This window comes from Macrotis lagotis, chromosome 4 (assembly GCF_037893015.1).
Source record: "Macrotis lagotis isolate mMagLag1 chromosome 4, bilby.v1.9.chrom.fasta, whole genome shotgun sequence".
In the NCBI taxonomy this organism is placed as follows: Eukaryota; Metazoa; Chordata; class Mammalia; order Peramelemorphia; family Peramelidae; genus Macrotis; species Macrotis lagotis.
Genome location: NC_133661.1, coordinates 25086765 through 25101119, shown reverse-complemented (window position 1 = coordinate 25101119; position 14355 = coordinate 25086765). Strand labels below are relative to the sequence as shown.

The window sequence follows — 14355 nt, the reverse complement described above, 5'->3', positions numbered from 1 at the left end:
AAACCAATTCACAGCCACGACCAACTCCTGTTTTCCCCACAATCCCTCCAATGTTTATCATATCATTGCCCCTTTTTTATCATCTTGGCTGATCTAATAGGGATGAGATGAGCACTTCAAGGTACTCCAGTACTCTTTCAGTTCTACTGGCCCATCTTTCCTGGACTGATCATTATCTTAAATTGTGACCCTTTCTTTAGACTAGATAGATAGAGTCATTGCAAATATAAAAAATCTCCACTAAAATTCTCTTTCAAGTAAACCATATCAGAACATAGTTGCCACTCTTAAATTCTCAAAAGCAATGCCAGCAGAAATTCTCTTATAATTTACTAAACTGGAAAAGGCTTCAGATTTGAAGTTGACTATGAACACTGTACCTGCCTTTGAGGGTGAGGCTCACCAAATTGAGTAATATCACCAAATGGTCTATCACAAGGTGATGAATGTGAGGGCTAAGGAAGTAGTAAATAGCAATTCCCAGTTTCTGGGCTAGATTCAGTGTGGAGAAGAAAGATCCCAGGGACAAATTCCTACCTCACCATTTTCCCCAGGGTCACTCTGTATCTATAGTACCCATCTCCCCAGATTGAAATTGCTTCAAAAGCAATCAGATCCTTGTTCCTAAATGATCCAAGCCCTACAGTTTGCTCCTATTACCCAAGGGAAGGCAGTCCAGAAAATTACATCCCAGCTTGCCACTTGGGCCCAGATTGTACAGGAATGCTCTGTCCCCTTTGTTTGGGTGTAATTCTCCCACCCTCTGAATCTCCCTAATTGAACCCCCCCTCTATGAGCAGATCATAGTTTCCCATAGTTTCCCAAGCCACCACTTGCCCTGAGTCTAAGTGTTTCTATGATCCTCTGCTTGGATGGAACAAGGTTTAAAGAAATATATTTCCTCTCCAGAAAAGTAAAGCACCTCTCTGAATGTAGAAAATTCTCATTGCCTTCCATGAATTGCCTCCTATAATCTTTATGTATAGCATTAAATTATATATACCATTAAATAAGTTCCTCAAGTCACTGGGTCTTTTGTTTGCTTTAAAGACGGAATAGAGGAAGGGTGGGAATCATAAATCTGTTGCATAAGTAAATGGGTTGCATCTTTAGTAAAAGGTATGTGCCCTTCTCTGGTTGACAGGACATTTTGTTGAAATAGGCTCCTGGGGAAATGAAAATTCCCTTATATAGCTTTAGAGGACTTAGGTAAATAGTGACTAAGTTATTGTAAAAACTTGGTTTAGTTTTTCTAGGAGTTTATTGCTAAGAATTAGAAATGTAGCATTGGGGCTGCTCTGTTAGAATATTGCAAATAATAAATAAAACATTAAATGTTTAAAAAACAAAAAAACAATTCAAAAAGTTGCACAGAAGCAGAAATATCCTGGCAGCCTATTCTGGCACCACTATCAAGAAAGGACATGAACATTAACTCAAAAAAAGCAAAAGTCTTAAAATTTCACATAATACCTTCATCATCATCCAAAGATAGCTCCCTTTATGATCTAACCAGAGGTCATAAACCCTAACCTGTTATTTGATCCTCCACAAATGAAACACCCGGGGTGGGGGGTGGGGGGTGGAGAACACAAGCTTACATCACAATTTTGGTCACTGGTCAGAGTCAGTGTCTGGGATAGACACAAGGAGGATTCCCCAAAATTCCCATAATTCAAATGAGTCTAAAGACATCCTACCTCTCTATCATTAGCTATGCTTTAGAACTCCACTGACATCCACCTTGATCATAAGACCTCCAAGACCAGGGATTCCTTATCTCCCCTTCCTCATATGACCCTCTCCCCCAAGTTTCCACCTCTGACTCAAGGTAGGTTAATCAAATTAATATTATTCTGGTTACTATGGAGTGCCTAACAATTTACTACCCTATGCATCCACTCAGAATTCTCATGCTTATATATCATATACTTTAAGAGCAAATGTTCTATTTGCTATTTGCCACACCCTATTCCTTCATGCCCTTTCCCTCTCATTTCTTTCTACCTTACTATTGTGCTGTCTGGAATTCCTGTTCTTTGGTTAATAAACTGTCCTTTTATTTTGACCTGCATTCTCTCCCCAGAAATTATTTTGTATATTTTTATTTCAACTTCTATATTCATGTTGTTTTGTCCAATAAAATGCAAATTTCTCAAAGCTAGGACTATTTCTTATTTGTCTTTACATCCTCAGACCTTGAATAAGTACTGATACTTAGAAAGCAATTAATACATGCTTTCTGAATTAAATAAAATCTGCAAACAAAAAAACAATGTTATTCAGGGTTCCCTTCATATGTGTTTTTTTAATATGTGTATTATATATAGCCTCTGAGTACACTTCCAATGGTCAAACTCTTTCATTGTCTAAAATCTCCCTCTAGGTTCTATTATATTAGAATCTGTAAGTATTGGCAAAAAATCTCTACTCTTGATCCTGCTTAGGTCCCAATAAATATAATGGTATCAAGAAGCCACTTGTCTCTGAGAGAATCGGTCACATCTTTTTCTATAGTGCTGACCACTTGCTGCACTTCATGGAGCTAGCTTGGACCTTCAAAAAGACATCCCTAAATCATTGTAGATAAAAGATTGTCTCTTTTCTAGAACCAAAGGGTAGAATGCAACAAACTCTTAACACCTGATTCATCAACTAATTATTTGATTGAGAAGTTCCATCTTCATTATGGAAAAAGGTATCTACCTTGCTTCACCATTCCCTTTGGTGTTATTATATAAAAGTATACAATGGAGAATTGCTGCCTACCCCATAACGCCCTCAGAATGGAAACAGGCATCTATCTACCTTGCTTCACCATTCCCTTTAGTGTTATTATGTAATAGTATACAATGGAGATTCATTGCCTTCCCCATAACACCCTTAGAATGGAAGCAGGCATCTATCTACCTTGCTTCACCATTCCCTTGGGTGTTATTCTACAAAAGTAGAAAATAGAGATGCATCACCTTTCCCCACAGACTGAAAGTATATTACCTCTCTCCTCAGCTTTTTCTTGTCTACATTGAGTAATCCCTTCACTAACTACTTCTCTCCTTGCACAGAACTTCAATATGTATGGATACACTCAGCACTGACTCCAAAGTTAATAACAAAGTTCGAAAGTAATCAAACAGTTTGCAGATGGGAAAATAGGCAGGGTGCAAATCATAAATGGCATTTTGTCAAGGAGCCAATATTTTTTTCTCCTTCTTGTTTTATTTCTTTGGGGGTAAAGCAACTATGTGTTCCTTGTAGTTCTTTCTGATGGGAGTACATTGATGAATAAAAGATGTTCTCTGACACTAATTCCATGGTACTCTGTTTTCTGCCCACAATATTCTTTGCATTTGTCTAAGACGGTGGACTTCATAGGAAGAATGATGCTTCTTTATGCCAAACTTTGTACTGATAGCATTCCACGGTGGGGGGGGGTCTCATTAACAGGTTGGCACATTCTTATCATGCAAAATCTCTTTCCAAGTTAATGGATGTACATTTTTGGAAAGTTTGTCAGCAGGAAATTCTAGCTGTCTCTCAAACTCAGATCACCTCACACTGTCACAAAGACCATTTAAACTAATGGATCTGGTACACTTATAAGAACAAGGAAAGGGAAAAAAAGTATTTCTTCTACCCAGAATTATACTTTCCAAAATTGATAATTAATTCAGGAATAGACATATAAGGATTTAATCTTCTATCATAATCAAAAAGTCAGAAGGATGCGATAAGAAAATAGTGTGCAAAAAAGAAGAGATTTCAGTCCTATGGAGCATAAATTAAAGAGAAGACAAAGTAGAGGAAGACTACTAAAATAGCCAAGGAAACAAGAGATGAGGACTTTAATAAGGGTCCTTACATTCAGAGAAATGGATGTGAGAGGTATTAGCAAAGGTATGGGATTTGGCAACTAATTGAGTTGAGGGGGACATATAGAAGAGGGAAAGAGAAAATTCAGATCTGACTCCAAAATTGTAAGTTCGCCTAATAACTAGGAAGATTGTGCCATCAACATGAACTGAGAAATTAGGGAAAGGGAAAGGTTTGAGGGTTAAATATGAGCTTAGAACATATTGTTTTGGAGACAAGGATCAAGACATCTATCATGTAGCTGAAAATATGGAACTGAACATCTAAGAAAAGTATGGAGATGGAGACAAAGCTTATATCTCATATGCACAGAGGCAATGATAAGTCTATGTGAATGAACCTCCAAGGGAAAAAGAGGAGAGAAAGGAATCTGGTCGAGAAAGAAATCTTGAGGGATGTCTATGTGTAAGGAGAAGTACACAGGAAATAAAATAAAGAGGGAGTTTCCAAAGAGAGGGAAGAAGAGGCATGAAAGTCAAGAAAGTCAGATACCTTGGAAACTACTGGAGATTTTGCTCAAAAAAAAGATTGGTCCACAATGTCAAATGCTGTAAGAATGGATAAGGGTCATGCTATTTAGAGCTGAAAATCAAATATAACTTTGAAAGTGAAGAAACTGAGGGTCAGATAAGTTAAGAATGAGAAAAGAAGTCATTGAACTTAGAAATAAAAAGGTCACTGGTAACCATGGAGAGAGCTGCTTCAACAGAGTGTGCAAAATGTCAAGGAAAGGTAATTGAGTAATGAGTAATTAGAAGGAAAAGTACCAGATAATTTTTTTGAGAAAATTGACAGCAAAGGGCAAGAAGAGGTAGATGGCACCTTGAGGAAATGACAGGCTCAAAGGAAGATTACTTTATGATGGCGTGACTGAAGAGAAGGAGCAGCAAAGTGGGAAGGATTAATATACATGAAAGAGAGCATGAGCTATGTGGCCTTGGGCAAGTCACTTAACACCATTGCCTTGCAAGAGAGAGAGAGAGAGAGAGAGAGAGAGAGAGAGAGAGAGAGACAGACAGACAGACAGACAGAGACAGAGACAGTGCATGGGGATGACTGATAGAGTAGAGTCATAAAGTAAGAAAAGGAGATGAAGAGATGAGTTAGGGACACATGTGGAGGAACTAGATTATTTCTTATATAGATCCAACAGTCCATGCTTATATCATCTGTTCTAGATTTCAATAATGATTTATCCAGTGTCTAGCCTGGACCAAACACTGTGCTGAAGATGAAAAAGAAGTAGTCTTGGCCTCAAAGAACTTTCCTTCGACCACAAATATAAGAATGGATAACGAGACGAGGACATTAAGAAGGGTGCTTACATTGGGAGAAATGGATGTGAGAGGTATTGCAAAATAGAGGTAACACAAAGTGATTTCAAAGATAAAGTCAATACAAGAACATTAATTGCTGAGAACAAGATCTTCATATAGGTGAAAGTCGTATGTCCTAGATACCAGGTGTACATCGAAGAAAGATAGGGATTCTATAAGACAAAATGTTAAAAGAAACATTTCAAGCATTGAACCCCAGCTAAAATCATGGGCTCTTTCTAATATGAATGTCTTTTCCAGGACACTGTGGGGCTTGCCCACAGTGAGCACTCAACAAATACTTTTTTGTTATTTATTTAAAGCAATGGGGTTAAGTGACTTGCCCAAGGTCACACAGCAAATATTAGGCTTCTGAGGTCACATTTGAACTCAGGTCCTCCTGACTCCAGGACCTATGCTCTACCCACTGCACCACCTAGCTGCCCCCTTCAACAAAAAAAAAATACTTTTTCAAAAGACTGTCTATATGACTTTGTCCCATGACTCTTTATGGATTTCAGGTTCTTCATCTATAAGATGATTTATTTGGACTGATACATTCTGCAGTGATTTCCAGCTCCTTAGCTATCATTCTATGATCTTAGCATGTTTATCTATGTTTGATAGATAAACTTTAGTGAGTAGTATTCTAGGAGGACTCTCGGTCCCTGGCATATTAAGTTGCTGAACAACTGAACGGGATAAAAAAAAACATATTCTCTACATTTCATATCTTTTAAATTTGGGGTCGAAATATTTCCTTCTACTTCAGGCCAAAGAAGATTGGAAAAAAGAGATGAGGTCAAACAAGTAAAATGTTCATAGCAAAAGAAAGGGAAATAGCTCCTCCAGAAGTATTTAGAGGGGAAGTATTTCTTCGTGCTCTGGATAATGCAGTTTTTCAGAGACAATCTAGGTAAATCACATAGCAGAATCAGAGGAAATGCATGCATTATACATTTCAGACCATCCATGAATAATGTATTGAAAAAATTTTGAATGCAATAAACTCCTGGATATCATTAGCACTGGGTAAAGAAAACCTTTGAAAGTTTCACGAACATTTTCCAAAGTCTTTTCAGTTATCGATAATCCAAGGCGAATATGCTAGTTCTATTCTCCTGGCTCACCAAAGTGAGCAAGTTCCCTCAGGTCTTTGAGCTTCAGTTTCTACATCTGCTTAAATGAAGGCTTAGAGCTAGATGGTTTCTAGGATTCCTTAGAATGTAAATTCTAAGAGTGATCTTGGATAGTGGAGAAACAACCTACTCGTGGATGAATTACAGGGGTAGAATGTCAAAATCAATCTGATACTCTTGTTCATGAGAAATGAAAGGAGAGGAAATTGGCTCCACTTGGAAAATTGGTTTGTACAGGAAGAAGGAAGCAAAGGAAGAGAGTATAAAGGGTGACAGTTCAGAATTTCCTATGCCTTCCGGATACAATATCACCTGCCATGAGCTTGGGCCCCAAGGGAAGACCCTGAACAGTCTAATCAAATGACTCCATCAAAAAATCTCTCTCTCCAATCACTCCTATTCTGCTTGGGCTCATTTTCCATTAGTTAACATACTCCCAGATCCTTATAGTCTCCTTACTCAGCAATTGTTAACTCCATAAAAACCCTGTTCCCCATCCCCAACTATCTGATTCCTTCTCCCATCTGCCTAAACCTAACACTCACAGTGTCCTGCTCCAAATCTGCCTGCCCCTTCCACTGAGCCCTCAGGAATATTACTTCATAGTCAGCAAACTTTATGTTATTTTAAGCCTCTTTCTTTCCCACTTTTCATTTGATTTCATTTACTGAAATTTGGCATCCTCATGATAACACTGCTTCCCATACAATCCCTTCCAATACTACCTTCACATTCATTCAAACCCCTCATTTTACTAATCGCAAGGAAGGGGATCCTGGTTCTCTCCCTATCCATCATACCATTATTTCTCAGTCCCCTTTGTTGGTTGTTCAGTATTCATTCTCCTTGCTACCAATGGTCATGTTTAGATTTTTTGACTACCCTCATTCATTATTGAGTAATTTTTTTCCTCTGAAAGGTTAATGCTGCCCAAATTTACCATACAACCTACATCACGGTGATTATTTTGGAGACCCTGAGACATTCTTCTACCTTCCTCAATGACTTCAGTGCCTGACTAACACCCCTTTTCTCCACCATCACTCCTTTTCTCATAGGAGGGGACTTAATAGTCATATTGATTTCTTGAAAATACTCTTAATTTCCCAGTTCCTTAGTCAACTCAGTTTCCTTTAGTTACTTCCCACTTCCATTTTAACATGTTCATATTCTTTACCCCCCCAATTCAATTCTCCTCTCTTTTGTAAACCCTTTGCAATCTGATTTCCAACCTCAATAACATCCTGAAATTTTCCCTCAAAACTATCCATCATTTAATTGCCAAACCTAATGACCTTTGGTTCTTGATTTCTCAACAGTGCTAACCATGAGAAAGCCATATCACAAAGACCTAGATATAAGAGATGATCCAGAAGGAGGTGAGTATTAGATTACATCACAAGCTTCTTTTCTTAAGGTTTTTTGCAAGGCAATGGGGTTAAGTGGCTTGCCAAAGGCCACACAGCTAGGTAATTATTAAGTGTCTGAGGTCAGATTTGAATTCAGGTCCTCCTGAATCCAGGACCAATTCTCTATCTATATTACAAGCTTCTTAAAGGCAGAGGCTGTCTTATGCAGTTTTTTGGAATCTTTGATGCTCATAAGAGTGCTCCCTACATAGTGGATACTTAACAATGTTTGTCAATTCAGAAAAGCCTGTATTCCTCAAACATATGCTAGTTTTATTGCCTTCTCTGAAACTATTTCTTCATCACTAAAACAAGGAAAATAATTGTTAGAGAACTTGTTTCATGGGATTTTTGTAGAAACCCATTAGGAAGTGTTGATGATAATGATGAGAATAGTCCTTTGCTTTTTGGGGGTTTTTTTGAGATGTGAAGATATTCTTTATTTGATGTATAGCCAGCTTTTGGCACAATCCCCAGTATATAATAAGTACATAATAAACTCATATTGACTTGATTTGACACCATTTTGAACAGGAGAATTAGATTTGATTGGTATAGTTATAATGAGCCAAATTTAACATTTTTTAATTTCATTTTTATCGATGTTTTACTTTTCCAAATACATGTTATGAAATTTTTTAACATTCATCCACATGCTTATGCATATTTCCAAGTTACAAAATTTCCTTCTACCCTCCATAGTCCTTCATTTTCAAAGAAGACTATGACATCAGAGACGTGATGCCATGACAAGCACATGATTTGGATTTGAACGAGGGGTTACTGTGCTAAGTCACTTGCCTCACTTTCTCCTCCAAAGCCATTTGAGTCCAATGGGCATTTATGAATCAGGATGACTGGAGATGGTCCTGGATATGAAGCAATCAGAGTAAAATGACTTGCCCAAGGTTGCATATCTGGTAAGTGTCTAAAGCTGGATTCAAACTCTAGTCCTCCTGACTCCAAGGCCAAGGCTCTTATCCACTGCACCATCTATTTACCCTATTAGAAAGTATATATAAACTTTAAAATATTATATAAATATTAATGATTACCATTACTATTATTATAGATAAGAAAATTCAGGCTCACAGGCAAAGTGATTTAATTAAGAGTCCAAAGGTGGTCAATAGCATTTTGAAGTTTAAACCCAAGTCCTTTGACACCTTTTTACCATGATGCCTGTCACACATATATCGACATATTAAATATAATATAGCCTATTCATTATTTGATTTCTGCTCATAAAGAATGCTTTAAGCCTTGTCTTTATAAAAAGATTGATTCTTGTGCAATTCTTTGTGGAGTTCCATGCTACCTTGACACATCTTTAAACAATAATTATGTAGACTCAATGAAATGTACTGGGAGTGACTCTAGAGATCACTTTTTTAACTCTCTGGTTTAATTCTGTACCAATTCAATTCAACAAATATTAATCAAAGAGCAGATACATGGATCAAAAGAATATATGATTTGATCACTTTGGATGTTTCCTGCTTTGGTGGGGTTTGCAAAATTCACTCTGCCCATCGCATGTGACTGGTTTTCATGTCCTCAAAAAATTTCCCACAAAAAGTCCATTCATTTAATAGGATAGTAGGCTTCCTTGATTTTCTTGATGGTCTCTTTGGCACAGGGGTCTTTCCTGATTCCCCTGTTTCCTACTGCATTCTCTCCCCTTTTCAGGGCTTTATAAGTGAATATAGAATCAAGAGAATTCATAAGACTTTTGAGTTGGAAAAGATCTTAGATTTCATCTACTTTTTCTCCCCTTATTATACTAAAGAGGAAATCGAGTCCCAAGAAAATCATACTAATAAGAAACACAAAGCCATAGCCAAAATTCAACCTCAGATCTCTTGACTCCAAATTACATATTATTATCATTATTATTATTAACTGTAGGTCCATAGACTCACAGAATTCATAGAATTAAAGCTAGAATGAATCTCAGAGATCAAATGTACATCCTTTTTTCACATAGCATGGAACCAAATGTAAGAGAAGTTAATTGATAATAATATTTATTTCCAGGTCATTCTAAGACCAAGCCCACTTATGAATCTTGTCAAAAGTATTAGAGAAAAGCAACTCTAGGGTGGAAAAACACCAAATTTGAGCTTTCAAACTGAAGTTCAAATCCAAAATATTATTATGTGACCCTGAGTAAGTAATTTTCCATTTCTGGACTTCAGAGAAGTTCTTCATTTTTAAAAATGATCTCTAAAAATTTTCAGCTCTAAATCCTATGTTTTTCTCATAATTTATGGGTTTGGTTCCTTCATTTCTCATTTTTTGGAGATACTTTGCTACTCAGATATTCAAACCTAGACTTTCCATTTCAGAGGTTCAAGACTTCTCATAACTTTCAGCACAAAGGACAGTTCCCCAATACAACTACCCTCACCTTGTCCAGGGAGCATGATCAAGGTATCCTGAGTAAAGAGGTTTATAATTTCAAAATTACTGTGAAGTATGGGCTTTCTCAAAAATTCCTCTTTGAGTAAAGTTTAAAAATGATTTTATACTGTAAGAGCAAAATAGAAAGTAACCATTCCTCATGGAAAAATGTGGGCTTGGGACAGCGAAATCAGGAGGACCTGAATTCAAATTTGACCTCAGGCACTTAATAACTACCTAACTGTGCAACCTTGGACAAGTCACTTAACCCCATTGCCTTGCAAAAAATGTAAATTTAATTATAGTACTATACAAAATTGAAATATTTTTCATGGGATTATAGATTTAGAGCTAGAAGGAACTTTAGAGCTTCTTATGACCACCATATCATTTTAAAGATAAGGAAACTGAGACAAAGAAATATCACATAATTAGATTAGTTTCACATAGTTAATGAATGGCCAAGGCAAGATTTGAACCCAGAATTTCTTTATCCCAAGTAGGATACCACAGAATTTTTATTATTCATTGAGAAATTGACAGGAAAACAGACAATATTAATTCAGTTATTTCTTACAAAAGTTCTTATTTGAAGGTCCATGACTAGTCCTTCCTTTGGAAATATAATGAATCTCTCATTGATATTCCTTCTAACTTGGAAATATTTCAGTAGATGCAAACAGAATCAGTTCACAAATTATGTAGCACCATGCCTCTGTCATGATGCAAGGACACCGTATGGAGCTAGAATGATGAAATGGAAAGAATGTTGCTTTAGAGTCCAAGAACCTTGGTTCAAATTCTGCAGCTCACTATCTTTAAATGACCTTGCATGACCATCACCTCAATGTTCTTGGTTTCCTCCTTTTCTTTTGATACATCATGTAATAAAAATATGGAATGATCCTGAATTGGCTTGCAGGTTTCATCATCTTTTTGTCCACCATCTCTGTAGATAACTATGAAAATGGCTAACCTTGAGTCCACACGTTGCATCTGGCATGAAAAACTTGATTTCAACCAACACCTCCTGTTCCTATGATCCACTGGGAAGCTGAATTATTTTAAAAGATTTAAGAACTCTGATCTTGATAATCTCAATGATCAACCATGAGTCCAGAAGACTAATGATGAAGAATACTACTCACATCCTAACAGTGACTGATTGAATACATAGAGACATATATTTTTGACGTGACCAAAATGGGAATTTATTTCTGCTGGAATATTAGTAGGTATTCTAAAGTTATTTTTCCTTCTTTTCAATGGGATAACATGGAAGAGAGAAATTCATTATTCATAGTATACTTACATTTTCAGGACTGGCAGTGATGAAGTTAAGGATCCAACTATTCTCAAATGTTTGCATCCAAAATCTCTCCTCTCTTTCTCTCTCTTTCTCTCCCCCTCCCTCCCTCCTGTGTGCATATCTCTTTCTATCCAGTTCTCTCCTTCTAATCAAGATTATGTCAATAATAGATACCATATTTAACATCAAAGTTCCATTAATTACCCTTAAACATCATTTTATCATTTTCCAAATTCAAGTAAATCACTATTGTTGACAGTCTTGATATGTAATTGAACATTAACATTAGCACTTTCCCTCTGTGCTAGTGTAGAAACTGAATCACTGAAAGACTTGAAGTTTCCAAGATAGGTCCATTTGATTATATTTTACTATCTTATATTAGTAGGAGCTAGATACACAGTAGATAGAGCACTTAGCCTGGAATCAGGAAAATCTGAGTTCAAATCCAGCCTCAGACACATATTAGCTTTGTGAACCTGGACTAGTCACTTAACCCCTGTTTGCTTCAGTTTCCTCATCTGTAAAATGCTGACAATAAAATCACTTATCAAAATTGTTATGTGGATCAAATGAGACAATTATCAAATACCTACCACAGTGCTTGGAACTGTGTTATAGAAATATTACATATAAATATATATAATATATATATATATAATTATCTAAATAAATATAGGTGTTATACATGTGGTGAAAATGAGAGTCAAACATTCATTCAACCAGTATTTATTGTCTTTAATATGTGCCAGGCACATCAGGTAATAAATATCATCCTCTTTAGTCAGTCAGTCCACAAATATTTATGAAGCATCTTTGAAGTGCCAGTCATGGTGCTGAATGGTCTAAATATCCAATTCAAATTCAGATTGAGTTTCCAAGAAAATGGAAGAGATGTTAGAAATATGATTAAAGTGTCAATCTTAGTGTATGAGATTGCATTCAAATGTATTAAGTATAATATTTGGAAATGCTTCTGTGCCAATACTTGAAGCTCTACCTGACTCATCCAACCATGGAACCAGTGCTAAGTCTGGAGTAGAAAGACCTGGTGGGAATCCTGATTCTGTTTCATACTACCTTGGATAGATCACTTTGTCTCTCTAAGTGCTAGATTCTTTCTCTGTAAAATGAGAAAGGTAAAGTGTCTCATCTACAAGCCCCCCAAAAAACTCTAAATTCGAGGATCCCTTGAACAATATTCAATTTTCTCTGTTTCTATTTATGAATTCCTTTATTAAGCACCTGTCAAGCAAGCAACCAACAAGTGTTTACTAAATCCTTTCTTAGCAACCAGCACCATGGTAAGACTCAGGGGGAAAAAAGAAAAAGTCAAATTGGCCCTGCCCTCTGGAAATCTACATTCAACTTGGCAGAGGGCTGGGAGATATTATGTACATATATGGTATTTGTGAAAGAATGAAGAGGTAATTTGAGGAGGTGGCATTAGCAGCTACATACAAGAACACTCTAGATGACATACAAAGATCAAATAAAAAATAAATCCCTGCCCTTAGCAAGCTTACCATCTAATTGAAGAATGACACACTAACATATAGTGGTTAGTTCTTGTCCTTCATTGTTGAAGACCAAAAGGACATCACTAAGTTTCAGACAAATGACAGTGTGTCTGACTGTGGTTGATCAGACCAATAAGACTTGGAATGCGCAACCAAAGGTTGGGCATAAATAGTCCATGTGAACACCTGGAGTGAGTAGTCTAAATTTGTCACATTTCCTTTGAACTGCTTCCATTCTGCCTTCCTCACACAGTATAACCCCCCTCTCTGATAAGGGCATTCCATGTACCAGTGTCTCCCAAGCTGCACAATCAATTCTAAAGTTCTTCAATGAGACATTCAGGGTGTCTCAGTATTGCTTCCTCTGACCCCTTTGTGAGTGCTTGCCCTGGGTGAGTTCTCCATAAAATAGGGGTTTTTTGGCAAGCATATGTCTGGCATTCTAACAACAAACATGTCCATCCCATCACAGTTGCACTCTGTGTAGTCAAGTTGGAATGCTAGGCAGTTTAGCTTGAGAAAGGCCCTCAGTGTCTGATATCTTCTCCTGCTGGGTGATTTTCAGCATCTTTCTAAGACAATTTAAATGAAAGTGATACAGTTTCCTGGTGTGGCACTGGTAAATTGTCCAGGTTTCACAGGCATAGAGCCATGAACTAAGCACAATGTCTCTGTAGACTTCCAGTTTGGTAGTCAGTCTATTACTGATGAACATCTCTGGGCAACCAAATTTTGCAATAATTTTCCATAAGCCCTTATGACTGACAGTATCAAAGGCCTTGGTCAGATCTATAAATGTAGACAGACTTCTGTTCTGTTCCTGGCATTTTTCCTGGAGTTGTCAGGCAGCAAATGCCATATCAACTGTTCCTCTACCCTTTCTGAAGTCACACTGACTCTCAGGAAGGTGAACAACTTCCAGGTGAAGGATCAGTCTATTGGGAAGGACTCTGGCAAGAATTTTACCAGCAATGACTAAAAGAGAAATACCCTCTGTGATTGTCACAGGACAATCTATTCCTTTTACCCTTATAGAGATGAACGATGGAAGCATCTTCAAAATCTTAGGGGATAACCTTTTCATGCTATATAACCTGGAAAATTTCAGTCAGTTTTTGGATGAGCAATGGACCCCCACCTTATAGATCTCAGCTTGAATAGAATCAGCACCAGGTACTTTGCCACTTGAAAGGAGCCTAATGGCATTCAAATTCAATTGGAACTTCAGCTAGGAACTGATGGACTTCAACTTGAGGTAAGCAGTCAATGGTTTCTTCATTGGTTGATGATGGTCTGTTAACACCTTTCTAGGATCAAGTGCATTGTCAATCAATGTATATCCATCAGCAATGAGTAGTTGAGATGTGCCATATGTCTTTGGCCCAT

The 14355-nt window shown here is 37.1% G+C and overlaps 1 long non-coding RNA gene across 1 annotated transcript; it reads left to right on the top strand.

Moving 5' to 3' along the window:
• The first annotated feature begins 1673 nt into the window (after positions 1 to 1673).
• LOC141522999 (uncharacterized) lies at positions 1674 to 11220 on the top strand. Its single transcript, XR_012478297.1, has 3 exons — positions 1674 to 1831; positions 7648 to 7707; positions 11096 to 11220. It is a non-coding gene; the product is annotated as an uncharacterized LOC141522999 (long non-coding RNA).
• The last annotated feature ends 3135 nt before the right edge of the window (positions 11221 to 14355 follow it).